Below are 27,668 nucleotides of genomic sequence, written 5' to 3'. Positions count from 1 at the left end.
GGTGTCAGTTCAAAGCAATTGTTTCCCTCAAAAAACTATTTGCCAAATGGATAAACCAACTGTGGTACTTCCATACCATGGAATGCTGCACAGCAATAAGAAAGAACCAAAGTGTTATGCTAAGTGAGAAAAGACAGTCTCAAAAGGTCACATACCGTATGGTTCCATTTATATGATAATCTCAGAAAGACAGAACTCTAGGGTCAGAGGACAAATCAATGATTGCCAAGAGTCATGGTAGGGAAGAGAGGTGACTATAATTAAGGCTGTAAACGGTAAGTATGAGGGAGATTTGAGGAGTGATGGAACTGTTCTGATTATAATGATAGTTACATGAATCTGTACATGTGTTCAAAATCATAGAACTGTACACTAAAAGAATAAAGATCCATTTTACATTATGATTTTTAAAATCAAAGCAAAGCCAAAACAAATTTGTAAGGAAAACAAGATGTTTTCCATTGTTTGTAATATCTAACAGAACATATAAGCATAAATGAAATCAGTGCAGTATGGGAGGAAGGAATGGAAAGACAGAATCTTAGATTGTTGGATGCTCATCGATTATTAATCCAGGGTTAGCAAACGTGCTTGTGGCAGATTATATTTCTGACAATAGCTGCAATGATATGTGCCATTCAACACGTTCCTCTAGATAAGTCCGTCCAGCCTAGGGAACATGGTGAAACCCCGTCACTACAAAAATACAAAAAAAATTAGCCGTATGTGGTGGCACACACCTGTAATCCCAGCTACTGAGGAGGCTCGAGAATCACCTGAGGTTGCAATGAGCCGAGATTGCGCCACTGCACTCCAGCCTCAGTGATGGAGCCAGACCCTGTCTTAAAAAAAAAGGTCTATGTCCCTATCACATGAATTTGTGACTGCCTAGACCAAGCGAGGATGGTGGAAGCGACACTATGGGATTGCTGAGGCTAAGTCATAAAAACGCTATGCACTTCCTCCTTGTTCTCTTGGAACACTTGCTCTTAGAACCCAGCCACTCTAATGTGAGGAATTCCATGTAGGCCGTGGAAAGACCTACGTGAAAAGGAACTGAAGTTTCTGCCTACACACCTGGCTGATCTTCCAGCCAGCAGCCAGCACCAACTTGCCAGCCATGTGAGAGAGCCGTCTTAATAAGAGTCAAACTATCTGAGGCTGCATGGAACAGAGAACATGTCTGCCAAGCCCTGCCCACATTGGAAATTCATGAGCAAATTAAATAATTGTTGCTGTCCTAATCCACTAAGTTTGGTGACTTGTATAGAGCAATAGATAACTAATATGTCATCTCAAGACTCATGTTTTTACTCACTTAACAGAAACAGATCAGAGTTCCTTTTGAAAATGTGGTGTTCAGAAGAGTTCTTGGGATGGAATGAAGCTTAGAGGGCAAGAGTCCATGATTGATTAGTGAAGTCATCCCCGGACATAGTCTGAGAGATGGCACCGATGTTGTCTATTTGTCAATTGTATTAGAATTCAGCACCTTCATTTTATATAATTAAGACAGAATGCAGGCAGGGTAAGATCTGCTTAAGATCACATAGATATTTAGTACCAGAGCCAAAACCTCTAAATCAAGTCTTCTGATGTGCAGTTTTGTGTTTTTTCACTTTGCCATGTCCCTTTCCAGGGACCTGAATTCTCTGATTTCCCTGAATTCCCTGATTCCAGGGACCTGAATGACAGGACACAGAGCAGCAGATACATGCCTGCATACTTCTACTTCCCTCTCCCATGCCTGTGACAGACATCATTGACACTCTCCTAAGGTCACTGGGATGCACTTGGATGACAGATTCCAAATTGCCATGATTGATGAGAACCTGAGTGGAAATATACAAAAGCTTTAACCGATTTGTATCACGAGTGTCAGAGGAGTACGGCAAAGGTGACTCAAAGTACAAACTGTACTTTGGTATGGAAAATGCATTGTGTGTGAGCAAGAGGGAATGCTTTAGGCATGACTATTCTGTATCAAGGATGCCTGTCTGAAACCACACAGACCGACTGACTTCTCAGAATCTACTAGGGAATTGCTTCTCATGTCCTTGGGGAACTGTGCTATAGATCCTGTTAGATAATTTCCATTTAATATTTTCTTACTTATTTTGTTGTAGGTGAAAGAAAATCTGTTACTGTAGTTATGATGTTGTATGTATATAATTTGGCTTCATTTCAGACACAATAGAATTGGAATGCATACAACACATACAGGGCGGTGCTGAAATGTTGGACACTTTAGTGGCTCTGTTCTTCACGGTGTTCTTGGCATCGTCTGAGAGCAAGGTAGGCTCAGAAAAAAAAAATAGAACATTTCTAGGGTAAAACTTAAAAGCAGGATATGCAAACCTATGGCACTATGGACTACAGCGTAGCTCACTGAGTACAGCATTCAGACTCACCCAGTGTAGGACCAAGAGCAGAGCTTCTCTAAACTTGATCACAGTGAAGCAAAACACCCTGCAAAAGCAACTGTAACTAAACTCCTAGAAAAACAATGATCACTTTCTCCCCTCCTACCATTCTGACTAGTGTATGGGATGGGGTGAGGTGGGGTTATTTGCATAAAACAAGTAGCCAAGTGCATTCACTTATTTATTTGTTTGTGGAGTACCTAGTAAGTGCAAGGTGCTCTGTTAAACACTATGGGGGAACACAAAGATGAAATGGACAAGGATTTTGTCTTCAAAGGTTCTCTAGCAGGGACCCCACCATGCTCTCTTAATAGAGTAGGATTTGAGAACATGGGCCTAATGAGTCAGAAATCTAATTATCAACCGGTGGCACCCCAACAAGAGATCATGGGGCTTAATCCTTAGAAGTAGGATACATCTCTACAATTGTCTACACAAACCAGCAGGCATCAGAAATGTTAACAGCATGCCCCTTCACCTTTCTCTCTACCTCCCTTCCCTTTCTCTCTCTTTCATTATTCATGGATTTCATTATCATTAGAAAAATTGTGAATTGCTGGATCACTTAGATGCATTACTATCCTCTTATGAAACTATTCCTGATGATGAAATTCTTTTAATCAGCCCCACTTTCAGATTTTCATATAGGCTTGTCCTTTAACAAGTTTTTTTTTTTTCCAGAAAAATATGCAGCAGGTGTGGCAAAACAGAAATACAATATTCTTGGAAGTAGATTTGTTTGGATAATAATTAAACTTTCCTTTTTCTGTACCTGGACTTTCTTCTTCTAGTAATTTCTTTGTCTACATTAAATTTTCAAGAAGGTTGACGTTATCATTCTTTTAAACTCTTCAAAAGACAGTCAAATTCTTGTTACATCTTTTCAGGTTTTTTATCTTAGGAGCTGTTCATTTATATTTCCCTTAATCTTTTCTGGAATAGACTATCTCATTGCTTCCCACTGGGTTTTCCTAAATACCAGCAACTTGTTTTTCAACAAATAATCTTAACCCAACAACCACCTCTCAAAGCTTTATAACATCTGGTAAATGCTAGTGCACGGGAACAAGGCGGAAAAGAATCTAAAGAAAGAATATGGGGCCAGGATCGGTGGCTCATGCCTGTAATCCCAACAGTTTGGGAGGCCAAAGCGGGCAGATCACCTGAGGTCAGCAGATTGAGACCAGCCTGGTCAACATGGTGAAATCCCGTCTCTAATAAAAATACAAAAAATCAGCCGGGTATGGTGGCTTGCGCCTGTAATCCCAGTTACTTGGGAGGCTGAGACACAAGAATCGCTTGAATCCGGGAGGTGGAAGTTGCAGTGAGCTGACATCACACCACTGCACTCCAGCCTGGGTGACAGAGTGACTCTGTCTCAAAAGAAAGAAACTGCACTCCAGTCTGGGTGACAGAGTGGCTCTGTCTCGACAGAGAGAGAGAGAGGGAGGGAGGAAGGGGGGGAGAGAGAGAGAGACAGAGAGAGAGAGAGAGAAAGGAAGGAAGGAAGGAAGGAAGGAAAAGAAAGAGGGTTTTGGAGTTGATCCAATCTGATGTCATGCAAGGCTCTGCCAGTACCTTGGTGACTCTGATAAATTAATCTTACCAGGGCATCAGTTTGCTTATCTGTAAAATGGGAATAAAATTCACACTTCAAGGTAATTATGAGGATTAAGTACAGTATAAGAAAGCAGAGAGCATGGTCCATAATAGGCACTCTTTTAACAATTTCCCTTTGCTTCCTCCTAGAAACGACAATGATAAAGCTCAGGATTTAATCATTAAAACATAAATAGTTACAGATGCAAAACACTCATGTCCCAACTAGCTCTTCTGACACTTTGATATGCAGAATATTTGGCATTTTTCCTCTTTCTTCTTAATGGAAAAGTGCTCCTAATATTAGTAAAAATGAAAATTTTGGGGGGAAAATGATCCACAGTTTCTTTATCTCTGGATAAAGAAAATAGAAACAGCTGTTTCTATTTTTGTCACGGCCTGGCTTTTATACAAACCGGTCACATTTTCTCCACAGTCACAAACAGGGTGTGCTTATCATGGCATCACCTCTTTCAAGGGACTAATAGATTTATTCCAGGTGATAGTGAGAAGCAGCTAGAAAAGGAGGATTGGAAGGCTGCGGGGGTGTTAAAGTTATCTGATGATACTGTTCGAACCTTTCTCCGGCACAGAAACTCCACAAAGAACTCCTCTGCAGTTTTCGCTACCCAGGGCTGTTTCTTTAAATTGTTTGACGTCAGAGAAGGAATGCTATAGCAACAGTCTGTCAAACTGGAATTAACTCCGAAGAAAAATGGGGGTGGGGAGAGGAAAAATGCTCCCAGGCGGTACTGACTTTAGAGGAAGCAAATTGGATAGATGCATTTATTTTATGACATTTTAAACATAAAACACCCAGATAAATGTGAGAAAGAAAAAAAAAACTCGATTGAGATGCATGTGGTGTTTAACTCATGCAGAGAAGAGCGACTTGGCAGGGATATCTGGAAGGCCTTCCAGTTTTATCAACGACAATAGGAACAATAACTTCCAAGTATTTGGAGGCAGGCTTCGTGCAAACATTACTTCATTTAATATGCTTAGCACCTTTATCAGGCAGGTATCACTATCCTTATTTTGGCGATGACGAAACTTAAGCCCGAGACGGTACACGGTCCTACAACTAGTGATGGTAGAGCGGGGAATGTAACGCAAGGTTGTGCGACTCTGGGCTTCAGTTTACTTTCTGACATTTAGAATTCCAGAATGGGAAACCCAAACGGGACCTTTGGGGTCTTCTAGCTCTGCCCTTCGATCCTGCTCACCAGCAAACTGGCGCCTGTCAGAGCCGGAAAGGAAACTGGCCACGCCACTTAGACGGGCGCTACTTAGCAGCGTGCCCCAGCGCCGCACCAACAAGAAAACGAAACTGCCCGGGAAGGAATGTTTTTCTTCTCCTTCGGGCAGGAAACGAGAGAGAAAATAGGAAGCAGAAGCTGCGCGCGGCTCCCGCTCCCTTCGCCCCCCGCCCGGGCTGCGCGCGCTCCGAGGGTCTGCGCGCCCCCGGCACGTCCCCGCCGGGCCCGCGCGCCTCGTGCCTCGTGCCTCGCGCCTCCAGCCACGTCCCCGCCCTGGCTCCGGCGCGCCGCGGAGTTGGCTGCTGGGCGGTGCGGGACTGGGTGTGGCCGGCGGTTCTGGTTTCGGCGGTGCGCTGGGCTGCGCTCTCCCCGCGGGCTCCGAGCTCCAGGAGCTGCTGTGCGCTCAGCGGACCCCGGCAGCGCGCGGTCGACGCGGGCCCGAGCTCCCTCCAGGTAGGCGGCGAGCTCGCGAGCGGCGGCTCTTTGGTGTGCCCGGCGAAGCGCTCCTGGGCTTCTCGCAGAGACGTGGGGCGCCGCGAGCCAGTCCTGCAAAACGGGGCCCGGGTGACGGTGCGGGGCGGGATGGGTCCCTCCTGGCTCCGGGACTGAGGGCTCGGGCGGCGGACGGTGCCCGGGAGGGACGGGGAGGGCGCGCCTGGGTCGCGCTGCGCTGCTGCGCGGGAACCGGCCTCACGACCGCCGGCGCAGGCACTTCCCGGGTGGTCCAGATGGCTCGCCCGGGCCAGCGAGGAACGGTCGGCGGTCCAGGTCCTCCAGACCCCCTGGGTTTCTCGTCACTCCCCGAGGCCTCCTCCCAGGAACTCAGAGTACGAGCCCGTGCGTGCCCCCAAAATAGCGGGTATTCGGGACTGCCCAGGAGGGCTATTGGGTGGAGAGCGCTGGGAAAACTCATAAAAGTTCTACGCTGAGTACAAAATTAGTCCAGTGGTTTTGTATCTGATTTATTTTGGGAATGATATAATGTCCAGAGTTTGGGGATGGGAGGGGATTAATGAATTTTGAATACTTGTGAGTTCAGTACAAGAAAAAGTGTTTTCCTTTTCTCTCCACCTTTTGCTACTTCAGAACACAGATGATTGCCATATACTTTGATATGTATTCCTATTCGCTAAGGGAAAATTGAATTTTCAAAAGTTTAAAACCAGGCTTTCATTTGTTTATATAAGCAATACTTTGTTATTTTGCATCTCCTTGTCTTCCCTTTTCTCCCTCTCCTTCCCTTTCTCTTTCCATAGAGGATGAGGATGCATCTTTCTCCCTCTCAGCCACTGACAAAGTAGCTTGGCGTGTGGATTAGCACTTTATCGGAAAGTTTTCTTAACACGTTCAAAATTTAATTGTTGATTAGAACTTTTATTATCAGTCCATCTCAGTGTTGCAAACTGAGTTTATGACCATTAAGTACATCTTCTAGGACAGAGATAGAACACACGCTGCTTATTTAAGATGGGAGGGAAGTCATTTCTAGTCGGAGAGGAAAACGACGGATTAGGTGCATTTAAAATTGTGTGCTTTGAGTCTCTGCCATTGTTCATTTTAATACTCTTCAGTGTGGTGCTTTTGGTTTACTACTGATCCTGGGCTCTGAAAATTTGCTGTATATTTCAGTATGTGGTTTTAAAACATTTTAAGATTTTCCATGTTGCTTTTTGGTTTGTAGATGAATTTGAAACTGAAATAGAAACTTTTAAAATGTCTTATTGAACTTTGTCAACCTTCTGTATATACTTTTATGAAACTGATTAATACAGCTTTTGATACATTTAGGTTGGTTCATCTCTTTGTGGGCCTGTAGACATTATTTAGGAAGTTATTCCGAGTCATTGGCCTTTGTTAACCTGTAGAATCGTTTCTTTTAAACAATTGGCATGTAAGTATGTCAGCACATACTTTTACACTTTAAAAATAGACTCTGGGGCAATTTGAAAATTAAGAATTGGAACTAAGTGTTGGACATTTTTCTGCCCTTACCAAATGCTGCCTGAGATGGTGTGATTTCTCTTAGGCGTGTTATTGAAGTCAGCTGGCTGTGTCATCAGTTTCTTTACCTTGCTGACTATTAATCTGCATCTGTTATGGACTTATTTATTAAAATATTTCTTCTGGGCTGGGGCAGTGCTGTAAGTTATTCTTCTTATATCTCACAATAACACCCTTATCTACTTCCACAGGTAAGGAAACTGAGGTTTTAAGTAACTTGGCAGTGGTCATGTAGGCGTTAAGTAACTCAACTGGTATTCGAAGCAAGACCCCTCTGCTTCCACAGTCCGTGTTCTTTCCCCTGTGCCATATTAACTTAGTACCAGGGCATTAGGAGTGACCCTCAATTACTCATTAGCATGTGTATAAAATATCCAAGACATCCCAGAGACATGTTTGTTTTTCCAGCATGATCATTATTGTCCGTCCATGTTTTTATACAACTTCTCACATCAGCCATTCTCTTTTCACCATGCTACTCCTAGTTAAATGTCTTGTTCCAAGTTCAAAACCTCCCTTTTGCCAGGGCACAGTGTATCCTATTGATATTAACAGGTAGTGATGGTTTAATTATTTTGATAAAATAATAATGCCATTTTAATGTGGGTTCTCTAGAAAGAGAGTTGTAACTAATTTGGAAGGTTACGAACAGGATGGCAATCTGTTTTGGGATATGAGAATCCTTTATATACCTCAAATTAAACCAGGCGATATTTTGATAGATATTTCCCTCTGCAATTTATCATACTCTCTCCTGTGTCTTCAATTTGTCAGTTACTACAGAGTCATTTGCACTATTTTACAGTCTGTCTCCCATTTTAAAATAAAATTGTTTCTTGATCAGTGTTCTGCTTCAGTGACTGCCTCATTTCTTTTTATTTATTTATTTTTATAAATAGAAGCAGGATCTCACTGTGTTGCCCAGGCTGGTCTTGAACTCTTGGGCTCAAGCAATCCACCCACCTCAGCCTCCCAAAGTGTTAGGATTACAGGCGTCAGCCACTGTGTCCGGCCCTGCCTCATTTCTCTACCTCACCTTGAGGAAGCTTAGTTTTTTAACAGCACAAAAATAAATACAGGAGCAATAACCAGAAACTAATTAGTTAACTACAGGCACTGGGTAGGAACTGAGTAAACGGGAACAACAGAAGGAATGGCGTTGCTCTGAATATACCTTTTTGCATAGTTTTGAGTTTTGGAAACTGTTAGTCTTTTTTATGTTCAAAAATAAAATTAACAAGATGTGGAGATTGGGACTCCAAAACTGAATACAAACAACAACAACAAACCGTGTATTTCTGTGAATAACATAAACTCCCAGAAGAAAGAAAGAAAGAAAAAAAAAACCCAAGTAAGTTTTGAGCACAGGATTAAAGATTAAAGAACTGAAAAAATAATCTTGAACTCTGTGTACTCTGTGTAGTAGGCTATTATTTGTATGGTAGAGGTGTAGCAATTCTGAAACTATTTTGTGTGTGTTACAGGATTGAGCAAATGGGTCAATTCATTGATATTTTGGGAACTGGGATTTTCAGTGAGGAAGAAGATAACTAAAAATATGAAACAGGCCTGGCGTGGTGGCTCACACCTGTAGTCCCAGCACTTTGGGAGGCCAAGGCAGGCGGATCACAAGGTCAGGAGATCGAGACCATCTTGGCTTACACGGCGAAACCCTGTCTCTACTAAAAATACAAAAAATTAGCTGGGCGTGGTGGCAGGTGCCTGTAGTCCCAGCTACTCAGGAGGCTGAGGCAGGAGAATGGTGTGAACCCAGGAGGCGGAGCTTGCAGTGAGCCGAGATTGCGCCACTGTACTCCAGCCTGGGCGAGAGAGCGAGACTCCCATCTCGGGAAAAAAAAAAAAAAAAAAAAAAAAATTGAAACAGAAGAAGGCAATGAAGAACTCTTGATTTTGGATTGGAATTAATGGTATCAACATGAACTCATGATTAAAATATATATTCACATGTGCCTACTTGCATCTATTTGCTAGTTCTGTCTAATTAAAGGGCCCAGAAGCAGTGACATTCTAGGTAATTAATTTGGATTCAGGCAATGTTACTTCAGGCAAGTGCCACACAGTCTCAAATGATCTCTCCAGATTAACACCAAGGGGAAAATAGTAGCTTCACAGTGGAGAAGTGTGGCAGACACTACCTTAACCAAGGGATCAAAGTTAGCATCGCCAGTAGTAGCATAATCATGTTCTTCTTGCTGTGTCTGAACCGAGAACATCATTACTTTTCTGTGGTTTTTCTAAAATAACCAGAATTTAATCACAAGGAAACAGTTGGGGGACCTTTATTGAGGATTATTCTAGAAAGTAACTGCCTTGTAATCTTCAAATATGTCGGTGTCATGAACGACAAAAGGTAAGGAACTATTTCAGATTAAAGGAAGTTCAAGAGACATGGTAATTAAATACCATGCATAATCCTGGATTGGATCTTGGCTTGGAAAAAAAAAATCATTTCTCTAAGAACATTGTTAGGATATTGGCAAGATTTAAATATGGAGTAATAGTGTTGTATCAGTGTTAAATTTTCTGAATTTGATAATTGTTTTGTGATTATGTAAGATAATGCGCTTGTTCTTAGAAGATAACACAATGAATTGTTTAGGAGTAAAAGGTCAAAATGTTTTTAGCTTACTCTCAAATGGATAGACAATAATGATTCCATATATAGAGAGACTGATAAAGCAAATATGGTACAAGTTAGCAATCTAGGCGAAGGGTACAAGGGTGTTCACAGTATTACTATTTTCAAGTTTAAGATTTTTAGAATTGAAAAGTTAAAAATAAAACTTCAAACAGTAACAATGCAGCTTTGCTTCAAAAAGAAAATCTTTGAAAGACTCCATATAGGCTGCCTCTCCTCCTTATCTGCCATCTTCTTCTGAACCCACTCCAGAGAGACATTATTCCTCCTACTTCATGAAACAGTTCTTCTCCAGGTCACCAGGGATGTCAGTCTTGCCAAACTGGATCTTCAGCCACATTTGATACAGGCAACAGATAACTCCTTTCTTATCAAAATGTCTTTTCCCCTTGGCTTCTGGGACACTCGCTCTCTCTGATTTTCATCCTGCCTCATTGGCTACAGTTTCTCATTCTTATCCATCTCAGTAAATGGTACCACCATCCACCAGGTTGCTCAGGCTAAAAATTCTAAGAGTTATCCTCATTCCCCTGTTTCACTCATCCTAAATCTATTCCTTCAATAGCAAGTATTATGGGCTCTACCTTCAAAATCACTGCAGATTGGACCATCTTTTTTAAAAATTTGATTTGACCATTCCTATCACCTACACTGCCACCACCACTCTTGTGTCAAACTGTATTCTTTCCTGGCCTGGATGACTGCAGGAGCCCCCCAACTGGTTTGTCAGCTTCTACTCTCTGTCTCCCACCAGCCAGCATGAACTTTAAAAGAGGTAAATCAAAGCAGGTTATATCTCAGTCATCAGAACCCATTATTGTTAGATAAAATAAAAATGTTTTAGCCAGGCATGGTGGTGCATTTCTGTGGTCTCAGCAACATGGGAGTCTGAGGTGGGAGGATTGCTTGAGTCCAGGAGGTCAAAGTTGCAGTGAGCCATGTTTGTGCCTGATTAATAGAGTGAGACTCCATCTGAAAAGAAATCAGGAGTTTTGTTTTTTTTTTTACCATGATCAAGAGGCTATGACTGGACTCTGGGGCACCCTTCTAGTCTCCTCTGCTGCTCTCTGCTGTGCTCACTCTGTTCCAGCCTCGCCATCGTCACTGCTGTTGGTCCAGCATGTCGGGTTAGTTTCTGCCTGGGCCTTTGCTTGCTGTTCTGCCTGGAATGCTTTCTCGCAATTAAGACATGGCTCATCCTCTCATTTCATTCAGTCCTTACTTAATTTATACAAAAATAGCCTTCCTCCTCACCCTCTAACTTCTTGAAGTTCTTGCAGTTTTTTTCTTGCATACGACTTATCTGTACTTAAAATTATGATGTGCTTTCTTGTTTATCTCCTAGACAAATACAGAACAAAGCACTATGGCAATGGGAAGTTTTGTTTTGTTTACTACTGACTCTCTAGAGCCTGGAATAGGTTTGGCACATGGTCAGGACTCAGATATTTGTTGAATGAAGGAATGAATGCATGAATTAGTATTTGCTGTATCTTAGCTAATGCTGTTTCAAATATAGAAGACAGTTTCCCAAGAATCTGACAGTATTAGTGCTATGTAAGGTGTTTGGTAATGCTGCTAAAGCTTCTCTGAAAGCTAAAAAGTTACCAACTTTGAGTGTTTCACGTTGTCACCTTTCTTTTGTATGCCCTCTGGTGGAGTGATAATAATAAGCGGCAAGCGAGTAGAATAGGTCGAGAAGAAACTAAAAGGCAAGAACTTAGATCACAAACTGGATAATTAACTTAAAAAAATAGATTTGAAAATTTTAATTTTAGTTAAGCCTCCTGAATAATTATAATAAGATTAGAAAGAATGAAAAGAAAATGAGGCACAGTTAGATTTGAAGAGATATCTGGCTTAGGATGAAAAAATAACCTATTGCACACACCCAAAATGTTTGGATTACTTAAAATAATTCCTGCTTAAATATACTTCTGTCCCTTAAAGTATTTTAATATTTTTCCATCTTTGGTTCAAAGACCTCTTTCTCTCAACCGTAGTAATCATTTCAGTGAACGTTTATTGACTTTACCATGTGTCGGTTAATGTACGCAAGTGGTGAAGCCAGTGTTCAGACTCCAGCAGTAGAGGACCAGAGACAGTGCACTCAATCATCATGCTTCACTACCACCTTTGTGCTAATGTCCTGTGGATGGTACAGGGACTGGAGAATTTCCTTTAGAGCAATAGTTATGGACAGAAAAATGCTTGGTAAGTTCACAGTGTGTATTCCTCAGTTCCATTTTCCAGTATGTTTATAGAGAGCCCTTTCTTCCAGAATTGCTGAAAGATGTGTTATCTTTTTTGAAATAGGAATCACATGAAATGTTTCCACGCTCAGGTGCTACTGACTTGCTAAAATAATATAAAGTTTCTCTTAGTGTACATATTTAATACTTACGGCAGTAACAGCTTCATTGTTCCCCCACTTTTGGCTTTAGCAGGGTTTGTTCATATACTGTATAGTTATTACAAAGGAAATTTAGTATACCTTACTGGGTAAGGACAAACTTCTACTGAGATGCTTATCTTACTTGCAGTAGGAAACCTCCAAAAAAGAATTCGTTCAGAAGATATCATTATTCTTAGTATCTTTGCAAGTCAGTACTTAGAGCACTAACAGTGTCTTCTTAATAGCTGCATAATATTTCATTGTATGAATGCATCATATCTACTCTCCTATTTACATTTTAAATTTTTTGTCATATAAACAATTTGCTAATGAATATCCTTAAACATTAATTCTTAGCTATCAAAAGTGTTGGCCGGTTGCAGTGGCTCACGCCTGTAATCCCAGTACTTTGGGAGGCTGAGGTGGACAGATTACTTGGGCCCAGGAGTTCAAGACCAGCCTGGGCAACCTGGTGAAATGCCATCTCTACAAAAAAAATACAAAAATTAGCCAGGCGTGATGGTGTAAGCCTGTAGACCCAGCTACTTGGAAGGCTGGAGTAGGAAGATTGATTGAGCCTGGGAGGCAGAGGTTACCATGAGCTATGATCATGCCATTGCACTCCAGCCTGGGTGACAGAGGAGACTTTTAATTGCCTTTAAAAAAAAAAGAAAGAAAGAAAGAAAGAAAAAAAAATACATAAAATACTCTTTTTAGAAGCCTTACTGTTTCTACTCTCTTTTAGCTTGTCATGAATTTTCAGCTATGGAGAAATTGAGGAAATCTGCTTTCTTTATGGAACAGATTCTGTCAATTTCTCTATAGCTGAAAAAAGGGAGAATACTACTTTGGGAGGGACAAGATGAGGACAATGGCCCCTATGCTCAAAGAGCTAATAATCCCTAGGCTCTTATATAGAAGTTTTAATTTTTTTTTTTCTGGCAGCACTTAGCAATTGCTTGACTCAGTTTTTTTCTCCTTATTTTTATATTCAGTTTTTCAACAAACACCTTTACCCAGAAATTGTTTAAAATATGAAAATTGGTCATTAACTACTTGGTAATGTGATAAAAACCCAGTAAGGCAGCGTAAGCTGAATGAGGTTTTATGTCTAATTGGCATGTGACATAAATTATATACGTTGTGTTTAGGATAGTTAAAAAGGCTTACGGTGGCTCGTTTTCATCAGGAAATAATTTAAGACATTCTAGAATTCTGCAAATTAAAATATGTGTGTATGTATATATGTATGTGTGTACTTTTTGAGACAGAGTCTTTCTCTGTCACCCAGGCTGGAGTGCAGTGGTACAATCATGGCTCACTACAGCCTTGACTTCCTAGGCTCAAGCCATCCTTCCATCTCAGCCTCTTAAGTAACTGGGACTATAGTTGCATGCCACCGTGCTGGCGAAATTGTGTATTTAAATGGGACATGGTAGGCAGTTAATTACTTGAGGAAATTGAAATTTGTCAACAAGGGATCTTAGTTATCTGCATTACTTATTAAATGGGGCTCTAGGGAAGCTGTTGAGAGATAAACAAACAAACATAAAAACAAACAAAACAAAAAAAACCACCCTGAAAAATGTGATCTCCTTGCCATGTGATCTAAAAAACAAGAAAACTTAGTATTTAAAAATTTTAAACTTAGATATTAGTTTTCATGGTTTGTGTTAACCTTTACTATGGAAGTTAAAATTTATGAACAAGAGATTTCATTTGGTTCACTAATTACTGAGTGTATCATCAGGGAAACTTTTTTGGGGGGAGAAAAAATGAAAAAAACCACAGAGACTCTTTGCAGTAAGACATAAAGAAGGTAGAGATATGTTAGTATGTAAATTTCATTCATGTTTATGTGTTGACTCATTTTTTTAATGCAAAAAAATCTCCACAAAGGTTTTAGAAATGATGATGAGACAGATTATGAGAGGATACTGAAGAATTGGGGGGATTGTGTGTTCCCTTAAGGCATTGAAGAGCAGTCTTGGTATATCTGATAGAGAATTTGTAGGATAAAAACATCAGTAGGAAAATCAGCAGTAGAACAAAACTAAATGTGACTAAATGTAACTAAAAATGAATATTCTGTTCAAACTGCATGGTAGAGATAAGACCCTTTGAATGATAGATTCTGAGAACATTAGTAGTAGGGGTAGAGAATTGGGGATGGGATGGAATCCCAAATAACTTGAGTTATTAATTAACTGCTAATCTAACCTGAGACAGTAATTGTATAATATTTTGGTAAATAAAGTGTGATCCTGAGGTAGCAGAGATGGATACCAGCTCATCTCAGAACAATATCACTGTAAGTACGCTTGCTCGTTAACTAAAACTTCTAAATTTTATCTTATAGGTAGGCTTTATGGCTTTGTTAAGATAAATGAAATCTACAGTGAAAGACGCTGGATGCTGTATTCTATTTCTACTTATTATTGGTAACTTTGAGATATTTTATCTTTTTTTTTTTTTTTTTCCTGAGACAGAGTCTCACTCAGTCACCCAGGCTGGAGTGCAATGGTGAGATCTTGGCTCACTGCAACCTCTTTCTCCCAGGCTCAAACGATTCTCAAGCCTCCCCAGTAGCTGGCATCACAGGTGGACACACCAGTCCTTGCTAATTTTTGTATTTTTAGTAGAGATGGGGTTTCACCATGTTGGCCAGGCTGGTCTTGAACTCCTGACCTCAGGTGATCCAACTGCCTCAGCCTCCCAAAGTGCTGGGATTACAGGCGTGAGCCACCGTGCCCAGCCATATATTTTACTTTTATTAAAGCTGTGAGCATATGGAATTGTAGCTACCTTTCCATGACTATGTTAATTGCACAAGTTACATTTTGTCCTATGTAGCTGAGTTAGCAAATAAGCTAGATGGTAATGCTTGTGAAGCACTCATAAACATTTGTTGGATGAAATTCTGATATCCCCAGTTGTCATATTCTAACCCTTTAATGGTGGGATTGATTTTTAAAATTTTTGTATGTAACCAAGAGTAATATATAACCAAGTCTGGTAAATTTAAAGGGTTGTTTCTGGTAAAACAAAAGCGAGTTATGTGACTTTAAAGTGATACAAGACTGCCAGGTATGGTGGATCACACCTTTCATCCCAGCTACTCAGGAGGCTGAGGTGGGAAGACAACCTGAGCTCAGGATGTCAAGACAAGCCTAGGCAACCTAATAAGGACCCTATCTCTAAAAAAAATTTTTTTAAATTAGCTCGGCACGGTGGTGCATACCTGTAGTTCCAGCAACTTGGTAGGCTGAGGTCGGAGATCGTTTGAGCCACTGAGTTCAAGGCTGCAGTGGTGAGCAAGGATGGCAGTGCCACTGTGCTTTAACCTGGACCACAGAAAAAGACGCATCTCTTAAAAAAAAAAGTGACATAGGACTGTGTGACTTGGTAACACAGAGATAACCACACGTGGTCGTTAAAAAAAATCCAAGAGATGATAATGCTTGAGTGGTCATGTAAGAAAAGACAGGCTAAGTGTATGATTTAAAATTTACATAATCATAATTTATGTTTTTAATATTTAGTTCACAAAATCTTAGAGTACTAAAACCAAGAGGCTCCTCTTAGAGAAGGTAGTTTTAGGACTAAGTAAAAGGAAATGCCCTGCTATTTTACAGAGCTGATGGTAAATTTATAGAACTTGTTACTTTAAGAAGTAGTACAGGAGAAAATATAAGAATACTAAAAATGGGTTCAGTGAATTCATGGACAATAGTTTCAAAACATATTGTGTAAAATTTAAGAGAAATCCTTAGTATGTTGAGTTCAGCCACATTCTCATAAACATTTGGTTTCAATGATGTGACACTTTAAATACAAGTTCTGTCATAGCACTTATGCTCTAATATGATTATAGTGATGAGCCCCATAATGATGTTTCAGTCAGCTGGGTGCAGTGGCTCACACCTGTAATCCCAGCGCTTTGGGAGGCCGAGGCAGGTGGATCGAAACCAGGTCAGGAGTTCGAAACCAGCCTGAACAACATGGTGAAACCCCATCTTTACTAAAATACAAAAATTAGCCAGGCTTGGTGGTGGGCACCTGTAATCTCAGCTACTCGGGAGGCTGAGGCAGGAGAATCGCTTGAACCCAGGAGGCGGAGTTTGCAGTGAGCTGAGATCACACCACTGCACTCCAGCCTGGGCAACAACAGTGAAACTCCATCTCAAGAAAAAAAAAGGATGTTTCAGTCATTGAGTGGACTGTATATAGGGTGATGGTCCCATAAGATAATAATATCTTTTTTTTTTTTTTTTTTTTTTTTTTCTGAGACGGAGTCTCTATCACTCAGGCTGGAGTGCAATAGCGCGATTTCGGCTCACTGCAACCTCCGCCTCCTGGGTTCAAACTATTCTCCTGCCGCAGCCTCCCAAGTAGCTGGGATTACAGGTGCCGGCCACCAAGCCTGGCTGATTTTTGTTTGTTTGTTTGTTTGTTTGTTTGCTTTTGTATTTTTAGTAGAGACACGGTTTCACCATGTTGGCCAGGCTGGTCTCAAACTCCTGACCTCAGGTGGTCCACCTGCCTTGGCCTCCCAAAGTGCTGGAATTACAAGCATGAGCCACCATGCCTGGCTATACCATGTTTTTACTATTCTTTCTATGTTTAGATATGTTTAGATACACAAATATTTACCATGGTGTTAAAATTGCCTGCAGTATTGAGTATGCAGTACAGGTTAGTAACCCAGGAGCAATAGGCTATATGCTATAGAGCCTAGGTGTATAGTAGGCAATACCATCTAAGTTTGTGTAAGGACACCCTTTGAATTTTGCACAGTGATGACATTGCCTAAGGATGTGTTTCTCAGAGCATATTCCCATCGTTAAGTGATGCATGGCTGTATTGTTACTTACCTGTTTTTCCAATGGATGAATGTTTCTGATGGGGTGGGTTTCTATGCCTAGCACAGGGTAGGTGTTTAATACATGTTTGTTGAGTGGAAGAATGAATCACATGATGATTTAGATTGACAGTTGGTCAGAATAATACTCATTTCTTACGTACTTTTAGGAGTATAGGTGAAAATAATAGGAATAATGCAGAAGAAAATCCTTTTGAAAACTTTCCCACAGTGTTGACTGGAAGAGTTTAAACGTATTCATTTAAAGCTGCTATTGTCTCTCTCCCTCCCTCTCTATAGATACATATCTAGATCTATAGCTCTAGATATCTACAGATCTAGATACAGGAATTTTTATAAAATACACTGAAAGAATAGAAACATCAACACTATACTTAAGACATGTACTCTGCATTAGGTTTTAATTCCATAAATTCCTATTCATTTTTTATTTTTATGCATGAAATTTTACTGGGTAATGGAATTTACCATCCCTGTTAAGATTCAGCATTGATGACATATCCTGTTCAATGTCATAAGCCCTAATTATTAACCCCAAATGGACCCATTTATGGGAGAAAGAACTTGTTTTTCTTCTTGGTCAGTTTGCGCCTGTACCAACTGATCACATCGTGCTTGTTCAGAAAACGTAATCACAAGTTCTTTCAAAAATAATGAAACATGTAAAAGTCAGCTGGCATTTCAGAATCTAAGTCCCTTTTTAATTCCCAAAATACATGAAACACTTTTCTTGGTGAGTATTTTCTCATGTACTTTGCTACTTTAACAAAGATTAATTCTTTTAAGCCTTAATTTTTTAAAAAATGGCTCAAGTGTCTCTTTTTTTAGGTGGCATGAATATTTCAAGATAAAAGAAGACAGCTTGGTTCCTAACTAAGCCTGTCCTTCCCGACCTTGGTATTTATTTTATTCTTATGGTTCTTTAAAGTAAGACCAATGGAGGTATAGCTGCTCCCTGAAAAATCACAGTTCTGTTTGATGCATTGTTTCCATCAAGGAAAGAGAAGATAATACCTGAAATAGGTCAAGGAATTAATTGTTAATGATTTCTGTGTACAAGTGTTTTAAGTTGGGAGCGTTGCAAAAATTGCAATTTATATAGGAACTTCCTTGCCTTTTCTGATGCCATTCTTCAGAAAAAAAATTCAAAATCTTATCACAATTCAGATATGGGAAATTATTTTGCTTTGTTTTAAAATGAACTAAGAACGAGAATAGTTTTTTAAAAATCTATATTCCTTTTAATGTATACATCAAAGAAAAAAACTGAGACAAGCCTCAATCATTTTGTGAGGTTTATTTGCCAAAGTTAAGGATGTGTGCCTGGGAGACAGGTCTATGCCTATCTTTGAAGATGATTTTGAAGGCTTCAATATTTAAAGGAGAAAGGGCAGCATGTTGGGAAATATGCAGTTTTCATGTGGGAAGTGGGTAGGGGAAAATATCATTCATCCCTTTGTTTAGATCAGGAAATCTGTATTTTTACATAAGACAACATAGACAAATAGGGCAGAGGAAGCAATCAGATATACATTTGTCTGAGGTGAGCGAAGGGATGATTTTGAGTCCTGTCCTGTGTCCCACACCTGTGAAGATAAGCTATCAATTGACATTGCCATGGTGAGCTTCAGCGGAACTGCTTTAGGGTAGAGATCTTGGGGCCCATAAGGATTTCTTTGTGGGGCAAAGTGTGAGGGAGATATGTAGCTTTTCATCTTTGCAGCCATCTTATTTAGGAACCAAAATGGGAGGCAGGTTTGCATGACCCAGCTTGACTTTTCCTTTAGGCTTAGTGAGTCTGGGGTTCCAAGATTTATTTTCCTTTCACAGATGTCTTTATGTTTAAGTATTTAGATGTTTTATCTGATTAGGAAGATTATAAGTGCCAGTTTAGTGATTTTGGGGAAGTGATTAATGCATGAACACACGTTCTTGAACTTTCCTCCAATCACACGATCTTAAACTGCTTGTGTAAATAAGAGCTTAGACCAGTGGATCTCAAACTCTAGAGAGCTTCAGACTCACCATGAAGACTTACTAAAACACAGATTGCTGGGCTCTACCCTCAGGGTTTCTGAGTCTGTAGTCCTGGGAAGGGATTTATGAATTTGCATTTCTAACAAGTTTCTACGTGATGCTGATGCTGCTGGTCCCCACACTGTGAGAACCATAGATTGAAACTGTTTGGTTCAATTAGTGATTATCAACCCTGGTTCCGCCCTTACACACTTGAAGAGTCAAGGCCTTAGGGTGGGTATGGGCCACAGTGGCAGGTGCTGCTGATGCGGTGGGGCAAGTATTTAAATCTTCCAGGATGTGGATGTAGTTTGAGAAAGCCCTTCAAATGATTAGTTGTTTTCTTCCTATTCTCTCTCCCCCTTTGAAACCACTCTCCTCTACCCCTCAGTACGAGAGTCCTGGTGCAAATGAAACAGCGCTCATGGATTGTTTTAGTCCTTTCCCAGAAAATAAAACACAGCCTTTACCAAGTTGCCCCATTGCTTCTTAAGGAGTTCAGTAGAGGAAGAAGTAGTTAAATTGCAATATAACTGAGGTGCGAAGGCCAGGAAAGGACTTCCTTCTGGTTATTTCTTTTTCCATTTTTGTTTAGAGCACTATAGTATTAGATCCGTCGATTAATCACTGTAGATAGTAGCCTGAGTAGTGTTCATGGTTATAGCTTTTTCATGTATTTCCCTTGCTGGGCCAAATTGACTTAAATTTCCAAAGACATTAAAAAATGTGTATTATTTAATTCCCAAAACAATCCCGTGGGGTAGAGATCCCCACTGTGCAGATGAAGGAATTGAGGCTTAGAGTAAAGAATTTCTGGGGTCACACTGTAAGTAGTCATCTCTGGCTCCTTTAGGTTGTGTGAACTTGGCTAAGGTCCATAACCTCCATGTGTAAAGTTTCCTTATCTGTGGAATGAGAATGATACTGGTACCTACCTTCTGAGGTTGTTTTGAGAACTAAATAAAGAGTTACTGCACAGAGTTGTATACATACACGTAATAAATGCTCAATAAATGTTATCTCTTGGTTGGCTAACTCCTAGTTAGTACTTTTGAAGTTCAGGGGTAATCCTGCCTTTTCTTTTTTTTTTTTTTTTTTGAGATGGGGTCTCACTCTGTCGCCCAAGCTAGGGTACAGTGGCACAATCGTAGCTCACTGCAGCCTTGACCTCTAGGGCTCGAATGATCGTCCCGCCTCGACCTCCCAAAGCACTGGGATTGCAGGCAAACACCACCACACCTGGGTGATTAAAAAAATTTTTTTTGTAGAGATGGATACCTGCCATGTAGCCGGGCTGGTCTTGAACTCCTGGCCTCAAGTGATCTGCCCACCTTAGCTTCCCAAAGTGCTGGGATTATGGGCATGAGCCACTGTGCCTGGCCTATCCTGCCTTTGTGCCAGGTGATCCTCCTCATATGTATTACAGGTCAGTCTCTTAACTATTTAGAAACACCAAATACTCTTGAAAACTACAGGTTTTTTTTTTTTTTTTTTTTTTTTCCTTTTCATAAATCATTTAGTGGCAAAACCTTATATGACCTAAACTCATTTGGTGGCACAGTGTGACCTGAACTGTAATAACGTGAAGCTATCGCTTAGTCTGTTTTTGTTTTTTGGAGATAAACTTGCTCTGTTGCCAATCAGGAGTGCAGTGGTGCAATCTTCCGCTTACTTCAACCTCCGCCTCCCAGGTTCAAGCGATTCTTAATGCCTCAGCTTCCCAAGTAGCTGGGACTGCAGACTCACGCCACCATGCCCTGCTGATTTTTGTATTTTTAGTAGAGACGAGGTTTTACCATGTTGGCTAGGCTGGTCTTGAACTCCTGGCCTCAAGTGATCTGCCCACCTTGGCCTCCCAAAGTGCTGGGGTTATAGGTTCTTAGTCTGTTTTTTTTCCTACCTCGTATGAGCATGCTTTACATTTTGCTGCAGAAATGTTAATTCTTGACTCTGTGGGTGCTGCTCTGGGGTCTGGTTGTGGTGTTACGCCAACACAATGAACATCCCTTTCTAAAACCTGGGAACTTCCAAATTCTGAAATATATCTGGCCCTAGGGTTTAGGGTAATGGATTATGGGCCTATGTGTGTATGTGTTTATACGTCTGTCTTCCCTTTTAGACTGTAAACTCCTTGAGACCTGGGCCTCAGATTTATTCATATGTAGCCCCAGTTCCTGGCACATTCAGTAAATATTTGGTGAGAGAGTAAACCCTACTAGGACATAACAGTTAGGTGAAGGGAAATAGACTGGAGAGGAGTGCCTTGTTTATTTCCTGGAACACAAAACAGCCTGCCTTCAGTTCACAAGAGGTTGAACTATTTTACTTTAGGGGTATTTTAAAATGCTCAATGTGATGAGTAATTTGGTAGCAAAACAAAAAACAAGATTTAAAAAAGTTAATGCCGTATGCTACAATTTCAGCATCTGCGACTTCTATTTTCCTCTCTTATCCACTTGTACACATGCAGCTGTAGGGTTTTGACTAACTTCCTGAGAAAGCAAGCCACGTGGAGATGTCTGTGTATGAAATACTTGGGGTGGGTGGGCATGTGTGTTTTAAAATGTCTTGGTTCAAAAAAAAAACATAAAAGCTTTAAATATTGTACCTGATTCATTATGGTTTTTAAAAATTATTTTATAAAGTATAAGAAATATAAATTTGTATTGCAAAAAGAAAAGTAGCATATTAGAAAATTTATAACAAATTTAAAATTATGAATAGACTTCTAGAGAAGCAAAAGTAGTTTATACTTACTTTTATTTTATTTTATTTTATTTTATTTTGAGATGGAGTTTCACTCTCATTGCCCAGGCTGGAGTGCAATGGCATGATCTCAACTCCCCGCAACCTCCGCCTCCTGGATTCAAGCGATTCTCCTGCCTTAGCCTCCCGAGTAGCTGGGATTATAGGCATGTGCCTGGCTAATTTTGTATTTTTAGTAGAGATGGGGTTTCTCCATGTTGGTCAGGCTGGTCTTGAACTCCCAACCTCAGGTGATCCGCCTGCCTGGCCTCCCAAAGTGCTGAGATTATAGGCATGAGCCACTGCATCAGGCCTATACTTACATTTTTTAAGTACAAATTAAAGTAACATTTTTTATGGCTTATATGAGCTTTCATGATCAGTATGAAACAGTAGCTAGGAAATACTTGTATTTTCTTGTCTTGTGCAGATTAAAATGTGTTCACTAACACAGCAATATAATTGTACAGCCTGCATAATGCCTTGCTTCAGTAAAAGTTCTGTGGACATTCTAAGACATGGAATGAGAAGGCCATTTGAATTATGCAAGTGTATTTTTTCCATTTTATTTAACAGATTGGCTTGGATACAATGGCTCATTAGTATCTTTTGATATTTGTAACTGGTACAGCTGAACTCTTAAAAGATAACTGATATGCTGCTTTCTGCTCAATAACGCTTTCACTATGTGATAGTTATTTAAAATGTGTTAAATGAATCGAATATTCGTGTTGAAACAGTGCTTAATCAAGAAGTTACGGTGACAAAATAAGAGCACTGTGTTTATGAAACAATTTCTATTTAATTATTGGTTTAAAATTGCCTTAGTCAGCGATGTTAATGCCGCTTTGAAGATTGTGATAAGCAGCTCCAATGTGATCTTGAGCAAAAATCACTATTGGTTGAAATTCGTTGACGATTACACTGTGCCCTTCTGTGTTTTTTTTTTGTTTGTTTTGTTTGTTTTGTTTTGTTTTGTTTTTTTATAAAAGAAAGGGATGGTATGTGTATCTCATATTCCTCTTTAGCTTTGCTTCCTCCCAAGAGGGAAGTTTCCTAACTAGCTTGATGAAGATAGAACCCTGGACACATAAATCAATATTTAAATGAATGGAGGAGAAGGACCCATAAAGGTAAAAAGAAGGAATAATTAAGTACAAGGGTAATCGGAGAAGTATGGGTTCATGAAAGCCTCAGGAATAAAATTTCAATAAGAAGGGAGGATCATTAGATTGAGCAAAGAGGTCTTAAGATGCCCTTTGAAAAGAGGCCGTATGGGTGGTAAACAACCTGGGTTTCAGAGTCATAAGGTTGGATTCAAATCTGAACTCTGCCTCTAATCTTAAGCAAGTTATTTAACCTCCCTAAGCTTCATTTTCTTTTTTCTTTATTTTTATTTTATTGTTCCCAGTGGACTTCAGGTGCAAGAGTTGGATAAATTATTAATATGCTCACCTTTGATTCCTATAGCACTTGCTTTTATATATTTATGTTTGCTTGCTTATTTTGTTTGTTTATTTTTAAGAGACAGGGTCTCATTCTGCTGCCCAGGCTGGAGTACAGTGGTACAGTCATAGCTCACTGCAGCCTTGAACTCCTGGGTTCAAGCCATCCTCTTTTCCTCGGCCTTTGGAGTAGCTGGGACTACAGGCGTCCACCACTCCCCTGCATCCAGCTTGTGTGCATTCTTTTTTCCTTCCTTCCTTCCTTCCTTCCTTCCTTCCTTCCTTCCTTCCTTCCTTCCTTCCTTCCTTCCTTCCTTCCTTCCTCCTTCCCTTCCCTTCCCTTCCCTTCCTTCTTTTCTTTCTTGCTTTCTCTTGCTTCCCTGCTTTCTTGCTTTCTTTCTCCTTCCTTCATCCCCTCCCCTCCCCTCCCTCCCTCCCTCCCTCCCTCCCTCCCTCCTTCCTTCCTTCCTTCCTTCCTTCCTTCCTTCCTTCCTTCCTTCCTTCCTTCCTTCCTTCCTTCCTTCCTTCCTTCCTTCCTCTTTCCCTCTTTCTTTCCTTCTTTGACAAGAGTCTTGCCCTGTTGCCCAGGCTGGAGTGGAATGGTGTGATCTCGGCTCACTGCAACCTCTGCCTCCCAGGTTCAAGCGATTCTCATGCCTCAGCCTCCCAAGTATCTGTAACTACAGGCACACACCACCACATCTGGCTCATTTTTGTGTTTTTAGTAGAGACAGGGTTTCACCACATTGGCCAGGTTGGTCTCAAACTCCTGGCCTCAAGCGATCTTCCCACCTCGACTTCCCAAAGCGCTGGGATTACAGGTGTGGAGCCACTGCGCCTGGCCCATTGTGTGCATTCTTGTATGTATCATTTAGTTGTTGTTGTTTTTTGAGTTTTGTAAAAGGGGTATGATGCCAGTATGTGTCTCCTGGAATTTGCTTTTTTTCTCCCAAGATTATTTTAAAGATCCATCTATGTTGCATGTAACTGTAGTTCATTTGTTTTCACCGCTGTATAATAATTTACTGTGAAAGCACTACAGTGATCCATTCTCCTGTCAGTGGGCATTGGTGTTCCAGTTTATTGTTATTATAAGTAGTGCTGTATGAACACTGTTAAATCCTGTGCACATGTACTATAGATTCCTTAGGGCTTATATATCCAGAAGCAGAATTGAACTGTCAGGTTGAAAGGTACATGTGTTGTCACCTTTGTTAGATGTTGCCAAATTGCTTCCCCAAGAGTTGCCCCATGGAATTTGTCCCATTTCTACAACCTTGCCAACCCTTGGTTGAGATATAAAATGTTTTTAATCTAATAGGCATGAAATTCTATCTTATTTTAATTTGCATTTCCCTGATTCCTGAGGTCGAGTGTCTTTTCATTTGTATGTGGTCATCTGCAGCTTTTCCTGCTGTGGTTTGCCAGTTCATATTTTTGCACATTTTCCTATTGGATTGTTAGTCTTTTTAATGATTCATTTGAAGTAATTACTTTTAAAAATCTAGATGCTAATTCAGTATTTGAATTTTAGCTTACAGCTATCTTTTCTCAGTCTGTGACTTTTTTTTTTTTTTTTGGTGTTTTGTTCTTTTGAGGTATCTGTGTTCTCATCATAGATACCTTGTATTTACCCAACTGAAGCTGTTTGCTCCCCCCTCCCCCGGCCTTTAGAGACAGGGTCTCTTTTTGTTTCCCAGATTTGAGTGCAGTGGTGTGATTGTAGCTCACTGCAGCTTCAAATTCCTGTGCTCAAGCGATCCCCCCACTCAGCCTCTTGAGTGGCTGAGACTAGAAGCATGGACCACCATGCCCAGCTGGAAGCTGCTAGCTCTTATAGTTGATCTTTTCTCATCTCCCCAGTTTTCTCATATGTAGGGATAATTATAAAAATCGTCAGCAGCGGATGTGTCTGTGTGGTGGGGCTGGAGGATATAGCTGGTCATTGAACTGTTAGTAAGCCTTTGGGGAGATTCTGCTCCCCTATGATGAAAGCTTTTTTTTTTTTTTTTTTTTTAATAGCATGCTTGATGCCTCTTTGTCTTCATCTTTGGGGCTCATTTATCAGGTCTGTGTTATTGGGAGAAGTCCCACTCAATTTTCTGTTTTGCATGTAACTAGTGTAGATGAAAAACTTTCTGTCTGTAATCACTTCCTATTTTTGTCATTAATTCAGGAAAAGTCTGATCAGTCAAATTATTTTTTTGGTTTACTCCCTTCTCAGATTGGGATCTTGATTATTTTAAACTTTAAATAAGGAACACTGAATTAATTGATGCTGCAGTTAGTCCGCCTGGCTAAGACCCAATGGAGGATTTCTTCAGTAGTGGGTAACTGTCTTGCCAATCCCCCCCTCCCTCCACTTTTCATATTTTTGTTTTCCTCACATCACAAAGCTTTAGACATCCTTTTGCCACTTCCGTGATTTCTGTTTCTTATTAAACTGTGGATGTAAAGGAACTGCAGGAGGGCAAGTGGTTAGATGACTTTCTTTTCTACTGTCAAAGTGTGTCGCTAAAGAGCTTCCCTTTCCTGAATTTACCCATGCTTTAGATAAACAGCCTGAGGGAGCTACTTACTAAACTATACCTGATGTAATAGTATTGTTTCCAAGAGTTAAAAATTTTTATAGTCATATTATGTACACACATTTCAACACACACACAACACAGTTTGGCCACTTTGGATCCTTACCTTCAAAATGTATTTACTAGGACTTGCCATATTAGGCTTCACCTGGGGCATCCTGTGGCCTCGTTTTACCCTCATCAGCCTTTAGGCTTGTCTGAGAGTAGTTTATAATCTATTGGTCTATGCTAGATTCATGCTTTATTGGTATTCTCAGGAATCCAACAGTTGTTGGCTGAGAAGAAAAGATCACCAAAAAAATCTGTGTAATCAGAATGTTCTTCCTCCCAAGTGACAAAATGAATCAGTTGTGTTTTTTTTAAGGAGTGAAAAGTTAGTTCCTCCTTTTAGCAGCAAAAAGGAAAGGGGAAAAAAGGGCAGCTTTGACATTTCTTTTCAGACATCCAAAGAAAGGTTGCGGTTGTCTGGCACAGGCATCACAAGGGTTCTGATTTTGCAGCTTAGCAACATTTCTCAGACAGCCCCTTGCCTTACAACTACGCTCCCTCTCCATCATGCCTGCCCAAACATAGCTGGAGCCTGCTGGACATGAGGTTTGAGAACTCAGAATTTCATGTGAGAAAGTGGGGTCATGTGTAGGCAGTTCTCTTTAAAAGTCCTTGATGAAGGGACGAAAAAGGACTGTAAGTGGTGGTGCAATGTGGAGTCAAGGAATTTTTTCTTTTTTCTTTTTCTTTTTAAGGGAGAGACTTGGGCGTGTTTAACTGCTGATGGAAAAGACCCATTTGAAAGTGAAAAGTTCCCCCACAGATTGTCTGCTGGATGAGAGTGAGGGATTATAACTGTATAGTGGACAAATTAAGCTGTTAACAGCTGAACACACTGAGGAATCTTAGCTTCTCTGATAGTGGCACAAAGAAACATTAAGTTCATCCTGATGTGCTGTAGTATGAAGTCCACAGCATCACCTGGAAGGATTCTTGCCAAATATATTGAACCTAAATATAATCTAGCCAGTAGATCTAACCCCCTTCCAGTTTACAAGCAATCAGTATAGAAGATAAACAAGTTAAACAGTAGTACCATAGGAAGTAAACAGAATGGGGTACATCCTGTAAGACAAGTGATTTAGTCTTTTTTCCTTTTTTTTTTTTTTTTTAATTGAGACAGAGTCTCTCTTCACCCAGGCTGGAGTGTAGTGGTGCAATCTCGGCTCACTGCAGCCTCTGCCTCCTGGGTTCAAGTGATTCTCCTGCCTCAATTTCCCAAGCAGCTGGGATTACAGACACATGCCATGATGCCTGGCTAAATTTTTTGTATTTTTAGTAGAGATGGGGTTTCGCCATATTGGTCAGGCTGGTCTCGAACTCCTGGCCTCAAGTGAGCCACCCACCTTGGCCTCTCAAACTGCTGGGATTACAAGTGTGAGCACCTGCACCTGGCTGATGATTTAGTCTCTCTAATAAGTCAATGTCAGAAAGTGCAAAAGAGTAGGCAAGAGATGGATTCTTCTAGATGGTGGCACAAGAGACATAACTAAATGTATTATGTAGTTCTTAATTGGATCTGGATTTGCACAAATCAGATGTAAAAAGACATTGGTCAAAGAGTTGGGGAAATTTGAAAATCTCCTGGGTTTTAGATATTAAATAATT

General features: G+C 40.4%; 1 protein-coding gene across 3 annotated transcripts in view; it reads left to right on the top strand.

Moving 5' to 3' along the window:
- Nucleotides 1–5,600: 5,600 nt before the first annotated feature.
- The window catches only part of GNB4 (G protein subunit beta 4), a 59,148-nt gene continuing 37,080 nt past the window's right edge, over nt 5,601–27,668 (top strand). For all 3 annotated transcript variants that reach the window (XM_005546439.5, XM_015445549.4, XM_045386600.3), the window contains exon 1: nt 5,601–5,734. The gene's annotated coding sequence lies outside the window, so the exon portion shown is untranslated. The remainder of the gene's footprint in view (nt 5,735–27,668) is intronic.

This window comes from Macaca fascicularis, chromosome 2, assembly GCF_037993035.2.
Source record: "Macaca fascicularis isolate 582-1 chromosome 2, T2T-MFA8v1.1".
Taxonomy (NCBI): domain Eukaryota; kingdom Metazoa; phylum Chordata; class Mammalia; order Primates; family Cercopithecidae; genus Macaca; species Macaca fascicularis.
This window is presented reverse-complemented; position numbering and strand designations above follow the sequence as displayed.